We start from the raw sequence: 22826 nt of genomic DNA, 5'->3' as shown, positions 1-22826 counted from the left end.
GTTAATTAGATACGCTTAAATTAACTCTTAGATTTCCCTTAGGTCATTGAATTGAATGGAATTAGCGCATTGCAATCAAATTATTCCTTAAAAGTTCTCTATATGAAAGCGCATAATAGAAAAACAATCAAAGATCATTAGGTTCTATGGAAATCATAGGTGTTGACGAGGCATTCGTAATTATGAAACTGCATGATACTTATGCCAAGAATTTACTTAACATAATTGTGACCAACAATCTTAACTACTCATGAATATAAGTTCCCAACGATTAGGTGAAGTTTCCTTATACCCTAGCATCAGATTTATGCATGCAAATCAAGTGTGCACTCTCAATTCATATACATAAACAAGTTTTAATTAAAACAGATAAGTAAATTGAATTCATCATTCATGAAATCACAACTGAAAGTAATCAAATCATCATGCAAATATAACCATGGTTTCGAAATTCCCCCCTAGCCAAAAGGGGATTAGTTCCTCATGCTTGCACAACAAAAAGTATTGAATTTAAACATTGAAATCATAAGAAAGATTACACCTAAACGCTCAGCAATTCCAAGATGGTTTTGATGCACGATTTGGCTCCTCCTCCTCCTCCTTGCTGCGGCACAAGTTGTGTGTGGTGGAATTGGGGGTTTTGGATGGTGTTTCCTTGTTTGGAGGGATGGAGGATGGTGATTATGGTGGGAAGGGTGCGGCAGATGTGTATGGATGTGTAGGGAGGTGTATGGACGTCTAGAATGGAGAATGGAGGTGCGGCACAAGGGTTTCTGAATAGCATAAGGGGGTCTACGAATTTATGGCTGAAAATATGTTTATAAAGTCCTAGGGTTAATTAGATTAGGGTTACACTTAGCAGATTTTATGGATTAGGGCCCTAGGGTTTGGCACAAGTAAGTTAAATCCACTTAGGAGAGGGTTTGGCCCAATTAGTTTCATAAAAGGATTTGTATACCCAAATCCACAAGGATTAAGGCCTAACAAATCAGAATCCAAAAGGAAAAAGGTTTAGGAAATTCGTCCAAAATTGGGCCTTCTAGAAACTAAGTGTTTTGTGGCTGATTTTGGGTTTTCTAGAAGAAATAAAAGGGGTAAGGGTGTGGCACCCTTTTAGGGTCAGATAAGGCTTCTAGAAATTAGGTTTTTAGGTCCACTTGAAGCTAGGATTAAGGTGGAACAAGATTAGGTTAGGATAAGATAGGATAAGGTTGGATAAGGTTGGATAAGGTTTTGGATAATGTTTTCTCTTTTGAGCTGATTCCTTATCCACTTTGTCTTGAGTGTAATTTCTTAATCTTCTTATCATATTTATAGCCTCTTGAACTCCAAATTTGTCCATCCATGTTAGCCCATATACAAGCTATCCACATAGTGTCCAAAATAGCTCCAAAATGCACCAAAATGTACTTTCTTGATACTTTAACCTATAGGACCTACAAACATAGGAAATTGAGTTGTAATACGACATTAACTAAGAAATAATAGCACAAATGCACAAGAATAAGCTAGTTAAGTCGCCTAAATATGTTCCTATCACCCTCTACTTGAAGTTTGGATGATCTCTCCAACCTGGATTGTATGTATTTGAGTATGGATCATTCCTTTGCTGATTTAGACCTTCGTACCTCACAGCATGGGCACTCTCCCATCCTCCATTCTTTATCAATTGAGGACATTGATCATTAAGATGTCCTTGCATAGAGCACACTCCACATATGGCCGCACCTTGCATTTTGGATCCTTCAACAACCTGAGACACAAGCATAGTGAGATTAGCTAATTGAGATTGAATTTCAGAAATTGCACTTACCTCATTCACTTGTTGCCGTGGGGTATCTCTTTGTCCAACACCTTCATATTGTTGTGCATTCAATACTCGGTTTGCAATTAAGACCTTGGCAGCCACCGGTGTTTTGTCAACCAAAACACCTCCCACTGAAGCATCTAGCATTTGCCTCTCAATTGGAAGGAGTCCCTCGAAGAAATATTGAATTAAGAGCTCTTCTTTCATTTGATGTTGAGGACATGATGCAACTAACGTCTTGAAATGCTCATAATACGCTGGAAAAGACTCCCCTTGATTTTGTTGAATTCCGCTAATCTTCTTCCTCAAAAGAATCACTCTTGAAGTTGGGAAGAATTTCTCCAAGAATGCTCTCTTCATGCTTTCCCAAGAAGTAACGGTCCCGGGTGCCAATTCATAAAGCCAATCCTTAGCCTTTTCCACAAGAGAGAATGGAAAAGCTTTCATCTTCAAAATATTCCCATCGATGTTAATAGGTGTCATGCTTGAGCATACAACTTCAAACTCCAAATGCTTGTTTGGATCTTCCATGGATAGCCCATGGTATTTAGGAATATGATGCAGCAAGCTTGACTTCAATTCGAACTCATCGGTCTTGCCTTGAGCCGCCCTAGGGCATTGAATGCAAATTGGCACTGCATTGTCTAACCCCCAGGCAGAAAGCTCCTTGATTGTTCGATTATCTGCCGCCATGACTTGTTCTTCCTCTTCCACTTCTTCTTCTTCAGATTTGGCCTCTAAACTTGAACTAGGTGGATTAGGTTCTGGTTGCTTCCTCTTTCTTCTCAAAGTTCGTTCAAAATCGTCGTCAAACTCCAAGATATTCTCACGAACAGGATGAGAACTACGAGTCATACACTTGTACGTAGAACAATGAAACAAAACAATTCAGCAACTCTCTTAGAAGGCACGGCACACAACCAAACACTAAGAAATAAGGCACGGCAAAAACAAAAAGAAAGACAAATAAACACACGACACTCTTGACCTTAAGACACACTTTGACACGGCACAAACACAAGGGATTAGCAAGTTTGCTAATCCCCGGCAACGGCGCCAAAATTTGATGTGAAAATTATATTGACACACAAATTAAACCCTATTTATGAGAATTGTAGTATATATGCAAGTAGGGATTGTTCTAACCGGGGATTAACTAGGGATGCTAATCAACTCAAATAAGACTCTAAAGAACTAAACTCAACTTAAAAACACTTAACTAGACCTATATGACTCAAAACAAATTAAAAAGACTCAAAACAGCACAAACCAATCAAATAGACTCAAACTAGACTCTAAAGGGTGATTTGGACGAAATTTAACTATCTTAGACTCAAAACACTAATTTGGACAGATTCAAACACTTTTCTAACTAATCTAACACACTTAATAAAATGGGGAATTGATTTGGACGAAATTAATTAAATTGGACAGATTGTAAATTAAACAGATTAGGCACTAAATTAGGTGAATTGAATGGGAAAAAGGCTAGTTAGAGGGTCCTTCTCCACACATGCACATATGTAACACAAATTGATTTCCAGATTTTATCCCTTTAAACCATGAATGACAATGCCCCCAAATTAATTGTGAAAAGCACAAATTAACTTTCAGATTTTCCTAATTTCATTGAATTGGATGGAATACGCATCGACAATCAAATTATTCTTATCAAATTCCCTACATGAACTGCATAATAGAGATAAAATCAAAGATCATTAAGCTTTTTGAAAACCCTAAGCATTGACTAGGCATTCGTAACTATGAATTGCATGATACTTTTGCCTAGAATTTACTTAATACAATCATGACTAGTGATTTTCACTACTTGTGAATATAAGTTCATAACGATTAGGTGAAATTCCCTTATATCCTAGCATCAAATTCATGTATGAAAACTAAGTATGCATCCTTAATCAACACACAAGAACAAGTTCTCAATAATTCAATTAAGTAAATCACATTCCCAATTCAAGAAACAAAATCTGGAGGAAATCAATTCATATAAAACATAAGTCCATGGCTTCGAATTCACCTCTAACTAAGAAAAACTTAGTTGCACATGTTCATAACAATTGAAAAGCAAATTAAAATAAACATGGAAACGAAACAAGGGAAGAAAGAACTCTGAAAGCACAAGGGTCTCCTTCTCCTATGGAAGCCACGGCACTCCTTCTTCTCCCTAGGATTTGCGGCACAAGTTTGTCTTTTCTGAATGGATGGTGTGTGTGTTAATGACTGAACGAATTGAATGATGAATGGCTGCCTAGGGTGTGTAAGGGGGTGTGGCAACTTAAGGTTCATATATATATAGCATGGCAAAAACCCTAGTAATCAGAATTAGGGTTAAACCTAGCAAATACAAGTGATTTGGGCCCCCTAGGTTGCGGCAACGGTTTTAAAATCAAGTCCTAACCTAATTAATTTCAGATATGGACCTATACAATCCAAATCCAAGAGGAAAAGGGCCAAATAAAATCAGAATCCAATCAGAAAAAGGTTTAAGAATTTCGTCCAAAATTGGGCCTTCTAGAAACTAAGTGTTTTGTGGCTGATTTTGGGTGTTCTAGAAGGCATAAAAAGGGGGAAAGGTGTGGCAGCCTTTTAGGGTCAGATAAGGCTTCTAGAAATTAGGTTTTTAGGTCCACTTGCAGCTAGGATTAAGGTGGAACAAGATTAGGTTAGGATAAGATAGGATAAGGTTTGGATAAGGTAAGGTTGTTAGGATAAGTTTCCATATTTCTTGCTCTTTCCTTATCTTCTTTGTGTTGAACTTTCCTTTTCTTATTTGTAGCATGTTTCTAACCTCTTTTGACTCCAAAGTCATCCATCCACCTTGCTCCATATACAAGCTCTCCAAAATAAGCCCAAAACTGCTCTAAAAGGCTCAAAATTGCCTTTTCTTGCCAACTTTGTCATTAGGACCTACAAACAAACGAAAATAGCTCAAACCACTATAATAAGTAGTAATTAACTCACCAAATGTAAGGAAATAACATAACTAAGTAGCATAAACATGCTCCTATCACTCAACCTCATGGATAGTTCAGTTTTGGAAGAAAGAGAAGTTTGTTGATAGAAGGGATAAGTCATTCTCTAATGTACCTTGACCTTGCTTTGAGTTGAGTGCATAAAGTTATACTTTTATGCCCTCTTTTACTTAGGTTTTTGACTTAAAATCTCTATGCATCACAAGGTATTTTGTTGTGTATACTATATTTCAGGATGAAAGTAAGGGCTTGAAGAAATCATCTTATTTTGAATATTGTAACAAGTGGCCCAAGATCCGCCAGAAAAGGCCCTTACGAGCTTTGCCCCGAAGTGCTCAAAATGAATTAGAAAATGGGCCACATATGGTTGGAAAGCCCTAGAAGTCTTCTTTCTGATGGTCTTACAGCTTGTGATTTGGAGGTTTTGACAAGAAGTTATAACAGAATAAAGAGGCGCTGTTCAGTTACAAATTCTGATAACAACTAATTTTTAGTTACTCCAATACTAAAAGCTGGTTATTATGAGCTATAAATGAGAGTCAATTCAAGGATATAAATGTGTCAAATGTTTGATAAGTCCTAAGCCTTTTAATAGGAGACAAATACTGAACAGAAGAAGAAGAATCTGGAGAGAGCAAGAGTCTTCAGCCTTCAGCAGTTTCTAGGTTCTAGCTTTCTTAAGTTTCTATGCATTTTGCTTTTATGTATTTTGTTATGTTTTTAATTTAATCTATGGATACTTAGGGTTGCTTTGAAGCCCTAGACATGACTGAATTAATGCTATGATGCAGTTTTAGTTTATCAATTTCATTTGCAAGCTAGAATCAGTTTTCTGTTTCAATCATTTCAAGCACATATTTCAAGCTTAGCTACCTTGTTTATGTTTGCTTTCTGTTAAGAATGATAAGGATGACTACCATATCTTCTTTCATTCATTAGCAACATGTGGTTAGGTTCAAAACTAATCATGTAAATTGATTCCATGAAGTTTGATGTGATAAATAATAGCTCTCAAATTAAACCCTCTTATTGACAATTATAGTATAGATGTAAGTAGGGATCGTTCTAGGCTGGGGTTTATGAGGCAAGAGGATTCTTTTCCACACATGATACATTTGAATACAAATTGATTTCCAGCTGCTTTTTCAATAAACGATGAACCTCAACACCCCAGATTAACCGTGACATAACTAATTAACCCTCAGATTTTCCTTAAATCATTGAATTGGATGGACAACGCATCGGCAATCAAATTATTCTTCCCAAGTCCCCTACATGAACTGCATAATAGAGATACAAGCAAAGATCATTAAGTTTCGTGAAAATCATAAGCATTGACAAGGTATTCGTAACTATGAAATCATGATACTCATGCGAGGAATTTAACTTAACATGATTGTGATAGGCAACCTTTACTACTTGTGAATATAAGTTTGTAACGATTATGTGAAACTCCCTTATATTCTAGCATCAAATTCAAGCATGCAAACTAATTAGGCCTCCTTAATCAACATACAAGAATAAGTTCTTAATCAAACAATTAAGTAAATTGCATTCACAATTTATGAAATCACAACTGGAATTAATCAAGTCATATCACAAATATAATCATGGTTTCAAAGTCTCCCCTAGCTAAAACGCCTCTCATGTTCACAACAAAACAAAGAAAACTTAAATTCAACATTGAAAACAAAAGATAGATTACACCTAAAAACGTTCCAACAATCCAACTTGAACGCAAAAACGTCCAAGGCTTCTTCTCCTCTCCTTCTTCCTTGCTATGCTACGGCACAAAGGGTTTAGGGTGTGAAAAAGGGTCAAGGATAGATGTATGGCAGGAAGATATGATGAAGGAAAGAGTGCGGAATGGTGCATGGAAGGTGATGGGGCTGCAGGATGATGTCTTGAAGGATGAATGATGGCTGGTTGTGTATGTGAGTGAATATATGTATGTATGGGTGCGGCCAAGGTCTTAGGGAAGATGAATGAGACTTAGCTATTTTGTCCAAGAGAATTAAGGGTCAAAATCTAATCAAAATAAGTAAGATCAGAAATTAAAAGTAATAGGAAGGTGACATGCGGCAATAAAAAGGAAGGAAAGATTAAAGCCAGAAAATAGGAGAGAAAAGGAATGTAGGGTGCAGCATTGACTAGGATTAAAAGGGAATGTGATCTTGGGACACAAAATAGGGAAGAAACAATCCCTTTGCACAGCAAGGACTTAGAATAGAATAGGAATGTGTTTTAAGACTGAAATTAGGTAAGGATTTAGGCTACCTTGTGTGGCAAGGAATAAGGAAAGGGAAAGTAGGTGCGACAAGGGTTAGAATAGTGCAAGGAATCTTTGGTTTATGTCCTAGAATGCATAGGAGACCTTCAATGTTGCTGGAACTTAGGGACATTTAGGATTAGGAAAGGTCAAACCAAAATAGGAAACCTTGGCTTAACTTTCCTACTTCAAGTAGGAAATCTTCTTTGATTAGGAATCCTAACATCTTTAAGTCTTCAATTTCGTCCATTCCTTTTGCTCCAAGCATATGCTATTCCAAGCCCAATTTTATTCCAAAAGGCACCTTATTGCTTCATAAGGCCTATGGACCTACAAACACACGAAAATAGCTTTAAAATACTAAAATAACTAAGAACCAACAACATAAATGTAAGAAAACAAGCTAACGAAGTCGCCTAAATATGCTCCTATCAAAGTTGTAGGATAAATGTCATGTTCTAGGGTTCATGTGATGTTCATAATCCTCTTCATTCTTAATGAGTTTCTAGATGCTAAATCTGAGTATATGCCATGCTAGGTTGCACCCACAAATATAAGTTTTTATGTGTATACCATGCATCTAACATGCAAAGTAAGAGAGGATTCATACAATCTAGTTATATGTCATGCTAGATATATATATATATATATATATATATATATATATATATGTGAACATCTTAGTTGTGCATTTGAAAGGGATAAGTTAAAAGATCATATCACTGATTCAGGAATGTTTAGGGTAAGGCCTTTGTTTATTTGAAGTCAGATTTTTGTGCTAAAAACGTTTTTAACCTATTCCATGTCTTATATTTGTTTTTAGGTAGTTCTAATTTTTCCCTTTTATTTTTGTTTTTATTTCTTTTCCAAAATTACTCAAACCCCCCATTTTAAGTCATAGGAGTCTTTAACTAATGCTAATTTGTAAGAGTCAAAGGTTTTACTAAGTTGTTTCTCAGTCCCTACGGTTTGACGCCTTTACTTGTGCCGCTATACTGTCTTTATATTTGCACTCGAAATGAACTTCAACACTTTACATGTGGTAGTAATGGTCATTGTGCTGCTGAGTGTGCAAATAACAAACTGTTGGACTAGAAACGTGATAAAGCCATGATGGCTACATGGAGTGATAGTGAAGATGAAGTTTTTGCTTGTTTTGACGAGTCATCGGATGAAGAAGAAGATGTTGTTACTTTTGTTGCATCTATTGAATGAGTGTCTTGATAGGAGCATATTTATGCTACTTTGATATACTGTTTACTTGCATTTAGTTAGCTAATTACTACTTATTATAGTGTTTTAAGCTATTTTCGTGTGTTTGTAGGTCCTAATGACAAAGTTGGCAAGAAAAGGCAATTTTGAGCCTTTTAGAGCATTTTTGGGTTTATTATGGATAACTTGTATATGGAGCATGGTGGATGGAGGAATTTGGAGTCAAAAGAGGCTAGGAACATGCTACAAATCTGAAGAAACAAGTTCAAGACAAAGAAGATAAGGAAAAAGCAAGAAATATGGAAACTTATCTTAACAACCTTATCTTATCCAAACCTTATCCTAACCTAATCTTGTTCCACCTTAATTTCAGCTGCAAAAAGGGCTTAATTTCAGATTTATACACCTAGATATATGGTTCTAGAACACCTTATCAGCTCCTAAAAGTGTGCCACACCTTTCCCCTTTATCCCTTCTAGAAGTCCTAATTTTCTACCACAAAACACATTGTTTCTAGAAACCCTAGAGTATGCCACACCTTATGCACCTTTTTCATCTTGGATTCTGATTTGAAATGGTCTTATTCCTTATGGATTTGGATTGTGCAAAGCCTTTTCACAAATTAATTAGGTTTTGACCCTTTTTCTCGATGCCCAAGCCTTGTGCCGCACCCTACTAAACCCTAAGGTTTAATTCTGATTTCCTAGGGTTTGCCATGCATCATATATAAAATTAGAAAATTCAGATTTATACACTTGTACCGCACCAAGGGGGAGAGAACCTAGTGAGAAAATTAGAAAATTGAATGTGTGCCACAACAAGGAGAAAGAAGGAAGGGAGAAGCCTTTGTGCCGTGCCTATGCCCAAGCTTTTGGGAGTGTTGGAGCGTCTCTAGGGTGTCTTCTATCCTTGTTTTAGTTTTACAGTTATGTTGATTTCGTTGTTAATTTCTGCAAACATGTGTAACTAAGTTTTTCTTAGTTAGAGGTGAATTCAAAGCCATGAACATATGTTTTATATGAATTGATTTCCTCCAGTTATTGCTTCTTGAATTGTGAATGCAATTTACTTAACTGATTTATTGAGAACTAGTTCTTGTGTGTTGATTAAGGATGCATATTTAGTTTTCATGCATGAATTTGATGCTAAAATATAAGGGAATTTCACCTAATCGTTATGAACTTATATTCACAAGTAGTAAAAGTCACCAGTCATGATTGTGTTAAGTAAGTTCTAGGCAAAAGTATCATGCAGTTCATAGTTATGAATGCCTTGTCAATGCTTATGATTTTCACAAAGCTTAATGATTTTTTATTGTATCTCTATTATGTTGTTCATGTAGGGAACTTGATAAGAATAATTTGGTTGTCAATGCGTATTCCATCCAATTCAATGAAACTAGGAAAATCTGAAAGTCAATTTGTGCGTCTCACGATTAATTTGGGGGCATTGTCATTCATGGTTTGAAGGGATAATAACTAGAAATCAATTTGTGTTGCATATGTGTATGTGTGGAGAAGGACCTTCTAACTAGCCTTTACCCATTCAATTCAACCAATTTAGTGTCTAATCTGTTTAGTTTGCAATCTGATTAGTTTAATTAATTTCGTCTAAATCAATTCCCCCTGTTTTTAGGCATGTTAGATTAGTTAGAAAAGTGTTTGAATCTGTCCAATTTAGTGTTTTGAGTCTTACTAGTTTAAAATTCGTCCAAATAACTTGTTAGGTCTAGAATTGAGTCTTTTTGATTTTTTGTTGCTGTTTTGAGTGTTTTAAGTTAGTTTTGAGTCTATAGAGTCTAGTTTAGTGTTTTTGAGTCTTATTTGAGTTGATTAGCATCCCTAGTTAATCCCCGGTTTAGAACGATCCCTACTTGCATATATACTACAATTATCACAAATAGGGTTTGATTTGTGTGTCAAGTTAATTTACACATCATGTCTTCTGATAATGATGAAGTAACATTGAATGATGATGAGTAGATGTCTTACCATGAACTGTCCATCATGTATGAATCTCTGTTTGATGAGACATGTGTTGCAAAATTGGACAATGTTGAGCTGATCTAAAGGTTACTGAACTGCAAGAAGAAATTGAGCATCTTGGACTTGTCAGAGCTAATCTGAGTGAAAAAGTTGTCTTACTTGAGGCACAAATCAGGGTCCTGAATGAAATGGGCTCTATTTGTGATGATGAAGATGAAAGAAATGATCTTATTATTGCACTTGAAGCTCAAGTTCAGAAGCTGATGTTTTCTCAAGAAACTTTGTTGCGTCAACATCATTTGTTGAGGGTCAATAATGAAATATGTTGTGATTCTAACTTGAAAGTAATGTCTGAACTAAAAGTAGCTATCAACCACTTAAAGTGGATGACCATTGGGGACGAGACAATCAATGATTTGTTGGGTATTAGAAACCATCTCGTGACATGTGTGAATTGGTTTATTTGAAGCAAGTTCAAGTTCTATGTGCACCTACACCAAAGTTGTGGAGAAATCATTGCATGTGACCTCTATGGCCAAAACTTCCTTAAAGAAAAGGGTCATTCCCACATGCCATCAATGTGGTGAACTTGGTCACATTCGACCAATATGCAGAAAAGATTCCGTGGAAAAGAAGAATGACTTGAAGGATTAGGCTGATCAACTAGCCATGAAAGTCAACAGAATGGCATAATTTGTTGATTCTTCTAGCTCAAACAATACCAAGTCTGTTTCAAGGAGGCATTAAAGTGGTTCTGATAAATGTCTGGTTCTTCACTGTGTTTCTTTTGTTTCGAACTAGATTTTGTTATTTTTATAGTGGTTGCCTTTGTCATGTCTAGGAATAAAGATGCTTTCTTGTCACTTATACCAGACAATGGTAATGCGATTAAGTTTGGTGGAGGATATATGGCTCAGAGTGCTAGAAAATGGGTAATAACAATGCTCCTGGATATGTACTTTTTTTTTTCTTGCGAGGTCGCGTGTCCTATTTCCTGTATGAAGAGATGGACTAGAATGGATGTGAACTATTTGTGTTGATTGTGATTATGCCACATCCTATGTGGGTGAGTGGGAGATGTAGCTGGATAAACCAAAACCAAATAAGGGTGTTCGATTGACATAATTTCTCTATATTATCTTTAGGATAATTAGAAAAAAAATCAAGAGATATTAATAAGAGAATTGTTGGAAATGTGTCCTAAACCCAAACATACATACTTTATAGACATTTCACATGTTAAACTAAACTAGTTTAATATAAGTGCAAAGGTTATTGTTTAAAGCCATCTCATATAAATGTTATACACATAAACAATAAGTATCAGGAATATGTAATTAGGAGAATGTGATCTAAAGAAATTAGATTCATGAGACCATTCTCTTTCCTACACATATCCTAAACGTTCCTGATCATAAGATTGCCAATTTGGACATTGGCGATCAATTAAAATTAGTACATGTTATGTCTTCTCAGGGGGAGGATGATTGGTCTCGAGTCATTGGTGTGGTCAACACAAAGACAAGTATGTAGGTGCTCAATAGAGAATGAGTCTTTTGAACATGATCAACAAGGAGTTCTCATACTCATGTCACATGAGAACTCATGGTTAGGATAATGTAAAGTAGTCCTTTGACCTAAGACACTATAAATTGTCTTAAAGTTAGGTCCTTAATCTTTGATTATGTTAAAGGCATTCCATTGACGTGTCCACAACATTGTTGGGGTTAAGTTACTTAATCGTAGAGACATGTGAGTGTGCAACAAGGGATCTTTAACCTTCAAACCATTGAAGGAGAATACTCTATGATATGATTAAGAGTCTATCGCCATATCATATGAATACTAATTAGGAAGTATGTTCCAAATCACATTCAAGATAATCATATAAACAAGAAGATCATATTGAACAGTAGACATGAATAAATTATCATCCAAATAATGTGATCAAGAGTATTGGCTTAGAGAATGACTGTATTGCATTGTAATCCCAAACTGAATAGGTTCTCCACCTTGATAGGAGCATATTTAGGTGACTTAGTTAGCTTGTTTTCTTACATTTATGTTGTTAGTTCATAGTTATTTTAGTATTTTAAGCTATTTTCGTGTGTTTGTAGGTCCATATGGCTAAAGTAGCAAGAAGGTGCATTTTGGAGCCTTTTGGAGCAAAATTGGACTTGGAATGGATAGCATATGCTTGGAGCAAAAGGAATGGACGAAATTGAAGACCTAAAGATGTTAGGATTCCTAATCAAAGAAGGATTCCTAGTCAAAGAAGGATTCATAATCAAAGAAGGATTCCTATTTTGGTTTGACATTTCCTAAAAGGCCCTAAGTTCCAGCAACATTGAAGGTTTCTTATGCATTTTAGGACACAAACTAAACCTTCCTTGCACCTTTATTGTCCTTGCCGTGGCTTGCCTAAACCTGTCCTTTCCTTGTCGTGCAAGGGGAGTGCTTATTCCTTATTTTGTGTCACAAGATCACATTCATTTTTCACCCTAGTCAATGCTGCACCTTTGATGTGAAATATTCTAACACTCAAATTAAAACCCTATGATTGTAGTATATGAAAGTAGGGATCGTTCTAAGCTGGGGATTAGAAGGGATGCTAGTCTACTCAAATTAAACTCTAAAACACTAAACTAGACTCAAAAACAGAAAACTTAACTCTACCATCTCAAAACAAGCTAAACAGACTCAAAACACACAAACTAAGTTAAATTGACTCGAAACAGACTCTAAGAAGTTATGTGGACGAATTTTAGACTATTAAAACTCAAAACACTAAATTGGAAAGATTTGAACACGTTTCTAACTAATCTAAGACAATTAATTAAAGGGGAGATTGATTTGGATGAAATTAAAGTAAAAACAAACAAATTTAAAGACTTAAACAACTTGGACGAAATTAGGGAAAACTATGGGTGATAAGCTAGCTAGAGGGTCCTTCTCCACACATGACACACATGCATACAAATCGATTTCCAATTATTATTCCTTTAAACCATGAATGACAATGCCCCAAGTTAATTCCATCGCGCAACCAACCATCAAATTTTCCTTATTTCATTGAATTGAATGAATACGCATAACAACCAAATTATGTTTCTCAACTTCCCTATATGAAACACATGATAAAGTTACACATCAAGGTTCATTAAGTTCTATGAAAATCATAAGCATTGACAAGGCATTCATCACTATGAAACGCATGAGACCCCTGCCAAGGATTCACTTAACACAATCATGACTAGTGACTTGCACTACTTGTGAATATAAGTGAATAACTATTACGTGAAACTCCCTTATATTCTAGCATCAAATTCATGCATGCAAACTAAGTAGGCCTCCTTAATCAACATACAAAAGTAAGTTATAAATCAAACTAATAAGTAAATCGCATTCATAATTTATGAAACAATAATTGGATGAAATCAATTCATATTGCAAATATAATCATGGTTTCAAAGTCTTCTCTAGCTAAAACAAGTTTAGCTCCTCATGTTCGCAAAACGAAGATAATTAAACTTAAACATTAAAAACAAAGATAGAATACACCTAGAAACACTCCAGGTGGCTCCTCCTTCCTTCCTTGCTGCGCACAATGGAGATTTGTGTGAATTTAGGCTCTTGAAGTATGGTGGATGGTGTGGTGTGAAATTGTGGTAGAGGGTGGTGGTTTATGAGTGTTGCGGCATCATGTATTTATAGGGTGAAGGGAAGGCATGAATTTGGGCTGAAAATGAGAGGAATTAGGACTCCAAATCACCAAAGAACAAGGACACTTTCAATCAGATTCCAAGGAGGACAAGGAATGGTCCTTGTGGCAGATTCTAGAACTTCTAGAAGGGTTACATGTAGCATAAACTTAGGGCACGAAAATAGGGCTTCTAGAACTTGATGTTTAGGTGATTTAATGTGAAAATGAGTCCTTTTTGAAGCTGGAATTAAGGTAGGAAAAGATTAGGATAGGATAAGATAGGATAGGATAAGGTTGGATAAGGTTTGGATAAGATAAGGTAATTTGGATAATATTCCTTCTTTGTAGCTAATTCCTTATCTTCCAAGTCTTCAATTTAATTCATCCATATGTTAATCACATTCCTAGCCTCTCTTGATCTTCAAATTCGTCCATCCACCTTGCTCCATGCATGTGTGATAGGAACATATTTAGGCGACTTACTTAGCTTGTTTTCATGCATTTATGTTGTTAGTTCATAGTTGTTTTAGTAGTTTAAGCCATTTTCGTGTGTTTTTAGGTTCCCATGGCTAAGGAAGCAAAAAGATGCATTTTGGAGCATTTTGGAGCAAAATTGGACTTGGAATGGATAGCTTATTGATTGATGTTTTCCTTCTTCATGCTAGAATATGTTTAGTATAATGGCACAAGTAAGGGTGTCGAATCCACAGGGACTAATTGGACCTATATAATCACTTGTTTTGCAAGAACTCTTTACTAGAGAAATAAAACTAATCAATGTAGGCAGATTTGTTGTTGTACCTTGAAAGCATAAAGAAATGAAGTAAACACAAAATGAATGAATCAACAGCTAATAAAATGAGATAGTACCAATGGAGATGAAGCTAGGGATTCGATTTTACCATTGCTAACCCAAGGCCATGCTTGTTGAATTAGATTATACTCATCCATCTACCTATTTCTTGAGTTTGTTTCACTTAGATATGATCAACCATATGATGTGTGGATTTGATCAAATGTCTCTAATCATGAGCCTAATTGTGATGTGCAACTTTGGTTCCTAATCAAGAATATGTAGTGCACAAGAAACTTTCACAAAACCAAAGGGAACACTCGGCAGGATGTTTGCAAAACATTCCCTTCATTCATTCACATATCCACCAAGATTATGCATGATGTGTGCTTTAATCTTGGCTAAACAACCTGTGGTTAATTCAAATGATGATCAAGCATTAAAATCAACACACTAAGTCACAATTAAATCGGAGAATGAAACAAGAAATAGATAGATTAAATGAGAATTCTGAATTAACTACATGGCAATCTTGCAAGGCTACATCGAATCCCTAGAGAGAGATTAGTTACACTTCATGTTTACAAAAGGTTTGACATAAAAATATATAACATGAGTGAACATAGGATTAAGAAGAAAGAACCCTTGAAGCAAAATTGATGTCGAAATCCCTTAAGAGTTGCCTTCGGTGTTGGTGCTCCAAGTGTGTTGTAAATGAAGGTGGAGCGGCTAAGGTTGAATGGTTTCTGCGAATGGGAGAGTGTATGGAATGGAATGAAGCCGAGAAGAGATTGTGTAGAAATGGAAGGGGATTTGCGGCAAAAGGGAAAGATTGGATGTGTTTGTGGTGTCTTGTGTATGAAAATGAGATGTGTTTTTTGTGTATGAATGCATGGGTTTTTATAGGGGGAATGGGAGAATAAGTGGGTGATTGTTTAAGAGTGAATGTGGTTGTTATGATTGAGAGTGCATGTGGATGAAATAATGATGCAAAAAGAGCTAGGTTGTTGGTGTGTGAATGCATGTGTTGAATGATTACAGTGCATGTGGGTGAATATGTGGTTGAAATGATGAAGTAGGAAGGTGGAAATGCATGTGTTGAATTGGTGGTGCAATGATGAAAGAGTAAGTGCATGTGTGTGTGAATGGTGGTGCAATGATGAAAGAGTAAGTGCATGTGTGTGTGAATGCATGTGGCTAAGGGTTGTTGATTGGGCTAGAGGTTTTGCATGGCTCAAAGGATTGTTTGATTGGGCTAGGCCCTTTGTTTTATGTCCAAAGTGCATACAAGGCTTTCAAATTCGTCCAACACTTTGGCTCCAAGCATATGCTATCCATTCCAAGCCCAATTTTGCTCCAAAATGCTCCAAAATGCATCTTTTTGCTTCCTTAGCCATATGAACCTAAAAACACACGAAAATGGCTTAAACTACTAAAACAACTATGAATTAACAACATAGATGCACGAAAACAAGCTAAGTAAGTCACCTGAATATGCTCCTATCACTTATGCTTGTAGCAAAAGGAATGGACGAAATTGAAGACCTAAAAGAGTTAGGATTCCTAATCACAAGAGGATTCCTAATCACAAAAGGATTCCTAATCACAAAAGGATTCCTAATCACAAGAGGATTCCTAATCACAAGAGGATTCCTAATCAAATGAGGAATCCTAGTCAAAGAAGGTTTCCTACTTGAAGTAGGAAAGTTAAGCCAAGGTTTCCTATTTTGGTTTAATCTTTCCTAATCCTTAAAGACTCCATGTTTCAGCAATATCAAGGACTTCTAACTATTCTAGGACACAAGACAATGTTTCCTTGCAAACCAAAATCCTTGCCGTGCAAGGGAAAGCTTTCTTTCCTATTTTAAAGCATTCAAACACCTTCCTTTTTAATACCAAACTCAGCCATAACTCACATACCCTTTTCTATTCCAAAGTTCTTGCCTAAATTCAGAAATAAATGACATTCTCTTTCTCACAATTGAATGCCGCAAGTCACTTCCCTTTTCCTTCAATTGCTAGCTTTGTGTTTCCTATTCTTGAAGGATTTGGAGTTATTTCTTTCCCTAGACTAAGTAATAAAGCCTTAGGATTCTTTCTTCCATATAAATACCCTATGCCGCACCCTTAGAGACCCTAATCACCCCTCCATACAACCTGCCTTCATTCACTCAGAAACATATTCCTTGCCACAACCTTCCATCCAACTTTCCACCATTCCCATACTTCCAAACCTTCATCCAAGCCTCCATACACCACCCATAACCCTTGCTGCACTACCCTACCTTCCTAAATCCATTCAAAATCCAGAAAATCATCCACAAAACTACCCTAGACTCTTGTGCCGTGACTTAGCAAGGAGGAGGAGAAGGAAGACGAAGCCTTGGACGTTTATGCATTCGAGTTTGAGTGTTAGAACGTTTTTAGGTGTAATCTATCTTTTATTTTCAATGTTTAATTCTATTCTCCTTTGTTTTGTTATGAATATGAGAGGCTAAACTCGTTTTAGCCTAGGGATGCTTTGAAACCATGATTACGTTTATAATATGAGTTGATAAATTCCAGTTGTGATTTCATAAATTGTGAATGCAATTTACTTAACCATTTGATGGATAACTTATTCTTGTGTGTTTAAGTGTTTTAAAGTCTATTTTTACATCTTTGAGTCAATTTTCATTAGATTAGCAATCCCTCCTAATCCCCGGCCTAGAACGATCCCTACTTATATCTATACTACAATTGTCAAAAAGAGGGTTTAATTTGAGTGCTATCTTTTATCACATCAATGTGCAATCCATTCCAAGCCCAAAACTGCTCTAAAATGCTCCAAATTGCACTTTCTTGCCAACTTTGTCAACTTAACCTAAAAACACATAAAAATAGCTTAAAACAGTCTAACAAGTAGAAATTAGCTATGTAAATGCAAAAAAACAAGCTAACTAAGTCGCATAAATGCTCCTATCAAATTCCCCCACACTTAGCTTTTGCTAGTCCCCGAGCAAAATAAAACAAACAAAACATAACCTAGACCTTCCAATATTTACCTCAGGGATTTCCAATGCAACATGACATGTTAAAAATCTCTACTCACATAGAATTTTAGCTATCCTTACTCTTGAGCATACACTTAACCGTAGTCACCACTTACTAGCTCGCATTTAATCAATTAAAACAACATTTTGAAAGTAGTAACATGCCTTAGAGAATTCCCTCAATTCCTCACGGGATACACTCTATTTTCACACAGATTTTCTAACTATACTCCCTACACTAGGCATATGTGAGAAGATTGATATAAACATGTAGACTAACACTTACATATGTTATAACAAAGAAGGCACTTTCTGGAATTATTAACACAACATGTATATGATATCATGAATGGAATGTCACTACTTAGACGCGAGAACTAGGGATACCATATGCTCATACCAATTTTAAACTCCACATATTGAAACACATAACAATCAAGATAGAAATCAAAGGGTTGTAACGGGGCTAAGGTATTGGTTAACAAAGTAATAGTAAGCAACGAAGTGAAAGGATAAACAAAAGTTCTTAAAGCAATAGTAAGCAAAGTAATGAAATAAACACTTAAAATTCACTTTTGAATGCAGAAACCAACTTTAAACACCAAGGGAAACTTCACACAATACTTAGGGCCATATTCAAACTTTTGGACCCTTTATTCAACAATCAACACTTGTGAGTTCATTCTCACTTATTTTCCTTTTCTTCAACTTTTTCTTTTTTTTTTTCTTCTTCGATTTTCTTTTTTTTCTTTTAATCTTCCGTGCCCAATTCTTTCTTTCTTTGGTACACTAAACATACATCCTCATAGGTTTACAACAAAAAACACCTTCCCCCACACTTGTTTTTCTGCAAATTGTAGATCAAAAGGAATTCCCTCTAAGTCATGCTCCGCTATTCTTTAAGAACAAGGGTACGAATAGTCCTAATCTAGGCTAGGTAAGGATAATGTGGTTAACAAAGAAAATAGGCTAACTAAGGCTCAAAGGGGTAAAACCTACAATACATATGCAAAGGGTAAGGCTTTTTGACTCTGGTTTAACTAAACAACTTCATCTTATTATTTGTTAGGCTAATCAATTTTATGATTTGAATGAAATGGGCATGAGTTCTAGTATTTGGAACTACAGTGATAAAACGCATTCTAAGTAACGACCAAGCAAAGAATAATGAGATCATGCAACGACTTTAGAAAGCAAAAATATCAAGATTAATAACTCTCCAAATGAAGTTTAGGCTCAAGTCTCTCGGGGTTGTAGCATTAGTTTCAGTTTCTTCCTTCAAGCATGTTACAAAAACTGATTTTTTTTCCTTTTTGTGATTACATGTGAATTCGTAAAGGACAACTACAACTAAGCATAAACCAAAGAGCATATCAAACTTCCGTCCATATTTGTAACTTTTTTTAACAGTCATGCAATTAAAAACCAAATCCTCATCATTGTGTTGGAAGGTACCCTAAGACACAAACAAACACACAAAAATAACTCTAAAACAACTCTTTTTGGGTTTTTCAAAACTTTTTTTTCAATTTTTTTCAAAATTTTCGTATTTTCTGTTTAAGACACATAAAAACACTTCAAAACAGCGAGTAACAACATTAGAAGTGATAGGTGATAAAATCCCACGAAAATCATGCAAAAACGGCTTGTTTACCCCCCCCCCCCAACACTTAAACCAAACATTGTCCTCAATGTTTCAAACAAAGACTCACAAACAAACAAATAACAGAACTAACAAACATGACAATCATGGCAAAGTAAAAGCAATAAAGAGTAGGGTTTAGGAACGCAAATATGCTTGTGGTGCCAGAGATTCCAAGGTCTTCTTTATTTGAATGCATGGGTTGCCTCCCAAGAAGCGCTTGCTTTAACGTCTTCCAGCCGGACGATACGTCCTTTTAAGCTCCCCTAGGGCCCATGGCGTGGAATTGATCTTTGAATGGGAGGTGATACTTGAGATGATCCAATAATGGTTTAAATTCTAAAGTGGGTGCCTGAATCATTAACAACATATTAGTATAAAACAAAATTGAAATTCGGGGAGGTGGCTTACCTGTGTGCTCCGACATGAACTCAATATTAAACACCCCTTTGAAAGTTGTAAGACTAGAAAATTCAGCTAGATTTGGTGTTTTGAGAGTGATGACTTGTCCCGTGTCATAAAATCCAACTTCTTTGGGAATTGTTGTCTCAAGTATATCCTCTTTGATGAATTCTAGACATTCCCCTGCCATTTCTTGTTCTTGATTCTTTGGAAAGGTTTCGAAGATGCTTTTCTCACCCTTTTCTTCCTTGGATTGCATGATCCCGCACGGAATAGGGACATTTGGCTGAATGGGGTTAGGAAGAATTGAATTTGGGCTTACCTTGGTTGTAATGGACGACATAGAGGGCATATGGGGCTGTGGCAAGGGTGGTTCTTCCTTTGCCGTGGCCTTGTTATCCTCCTCTTCTCCGAGCAGCAGCTGTTCATCCGTATTTTGGCTTGATTTGGATGTCTTGGGTTCAACTCCAACCTCCATGCCACTTTCGAAGGTGATAGTTTCAGCAATTTCAACAGTTGAGTCGAATAGTTCACTTTGTTCTTGCATTTGCCCCATGAATTCTATGATCTCTCCCATTTGATTCTTCAATTCGCTCATCACTTGGGCTTGATTTTGTAATTCCTGTGCCAAAGAAGTTAGTATTGGAAGAATTTTATCATAATCCAATGACGAACCTGAATTTGGTTGGGATTGTTATGGGGGAGGCTGTGGTGGCTGCATAGGCGTTGTATAGAACTCCTCATATGGCTGCTAGTATTCTCCTTGTTGAGCCTCCTTGGCTTGGTTTTGTGAGCCCTGCACCAAAGAAATTAATTCATCAAGAATTTGATCATAATCTATTGAAGAACCTGAGTTTGGTTGGGCATATTGTATATGAGGTTGTGGTGACTGCATAGGAGTTGAATAGAACTCCTCATATGGCTGCCAATATCCTTCGTGTTGAACTTATTGAGAATCCCACCACATAGAGTTTGAATGATCACTCCAATCTCTTTGTGGACATTGATTTGCTTGATATTCTTGCCTATAAGAAGCACCAAATGTAGGGACACTTTGCATTGTGGACCCTTCGGCATACTGTGACAACTGAGAAGTAAGATTCGCTATTTGAGCTTGAAGATTAGCAATTGCCATGTCTTGCTTCTCTAGTACCTGAAATCAAAGAAATAAAACTAAATCAAATATCAAAAGAAAAATAAGCAAACAAACAGAGGGATTAGCAATTTTATTAATCCCCGGCAACAACGCCAAAATTTGATGTGAAATATTCTAACACTCAAATTAAAACCCTACAATTGTAGTATATGAAAGTATGGATCGTTCTAGGCCGGGGATTAGAAGGGATGCTAATCTACTCAAATTAAACTCTAAAACACTAAACTAGACTCAAAAACAGAAAACTAGACTCTAACAACTCAAAACAAGCTAAATAGACTCAAAACACACAAACTAACTTAAATTGACTCGAAACAGACTCTAAGAAGTTATTTGGACGAATTTTAGACTATTAAGACTCAAAACACTAAATTGGACATATTTGAACACGTTTCTAACTAAACTAACACAATTAATTAAAGTGGAGATTGATTTGGACGAAATTAAAGTAGCTTGAGGGTCCTTCTCCACACATGACACACATGCATACAAATCGATTTCCAGTTATTATTCCTTTAAACCATGAATGACAATGCCCTAAGTTAATTGCATCGCACAACCAACCATCAGATTTTCCTTATTTCATTGAATTGAATGAATACGCATTACAACCAAATTATCTTTCTCAAGTTCCCTATATGAAACGCATGATAGAGTTACATATCAAAAGTCATTAAGGTCTATGAAAATCATAAGCATTGACAAGGCATTCATCACTATGAAACGCATGAGACTCCTGCCAAGGATTCACTTAACACAATCATGACTAGTGACTTGCACTACTTGTGAATATAAGTGAATAATTATTACGTGAAACTCCCTTATATTCTAGCATCAAATTCATGCATGCAAACTAAGTAGGCCTCCTTAATCAACATACAAAAATAAGTTATCAATCAAACAGATAAGTAAATCTCATTCATGATTTATGAAACAATAATTGGATGAAATCAATTCATATTGCAAATATAATCATGGTTTCAAAGTCTCCTCTAGCTAAAACAAGTTTAGCTCCTCATGTTCGCAAAACAAAGATAATTAAACTTAAACATTAAAAACAAAGATAGAATACACCTAGAAACACTCCAGGTGGCTCCTCCTTCATTCCTTGCTGCGCACAATTGGGATTTGTGTGAATTTAGGCTCTTGAGGTGTGGTGGATGGTGTGGTGTGAAATTGTGGTAGAGGGTGGTGGTTTATGAGTGTTTGGGCATCATGTATTTATAAGGTGAAGGTAAGGCACGAATTTGGGCTGAAAATGAGAGGAATTAGGACTCTAAATCACCAAAGAACAAGGACACTTTCAATCAGATTCCAAGGAGGACAAGGAATGGTCCTTGTGGTAGATTCTAGAACTTCTAGAAGGGTTACATGTAATCAAATTGTTATAGCTCCAGATGATCAAGAAAAGACTACTTTTACTTGTCCATTTGGTACTTTTGCTTATTGTCGAATGCCATTTGGTTTATGTAATGCACCAGCCACCTTTCAAAGATGCATGTTAAGTATCTTTTCAGATTTTGTAGAGAAGATTATTGAAGTTTTCATGGATGATTTTAGCGTGTTTGGTGATTCGTTTGATGATTGTTTAGATAATCTCACATTAATCTTGAAACAATGCATTGAAATTAACCTTGTTTTAAATTGGGAAAAATGTCACTTTATGGTAAAACAAAGCATAGTTTTAGGACATATTGTTTCGGCCAAGGGTATTGAAGTTGATAAATCAAAAATAGATCTTGTACGCTACTTACCCTCTCCTACTTCGGTTAGAGAGGTTCATTCTTTTCTTGGACATGCAGGATTCTATAGGCGATTCATCAAAGACTTTTCTA

At 36.0% G+C, this 22826-nt stretch overlaps 1 pseudogene; it reads right to left on the bottom strand.

The window, feature by feature from the left end:
- Positions 1-19658: 19658 nt before the first annotated feature.
- LOC148690125 (uncharacterized) lies at positions 19659-20984 on the bottom strand (annotated as a pseudogene).
- Between the last annotated feature and the right edge of the window lie 1842 nt (positions 20985-22826).

This window comes from Pyrus communis, chromosome 16, assembly GCF_041283825.1.
Source record: "Pyrus communis isolate YQ-2024b chromosome 16, ASM4128382v1, whole genome shotgun sequence".
Taxonomy (NCBI): Eukaryota; Viridiplantae; Streptophyta; class Magnoliopsida; order Rosales; family Rosaceae; genus Pyrus; species Pyrus communis.
This window is presented reverse-complemented; position numbering and strand designations above follow the sequence as displayed.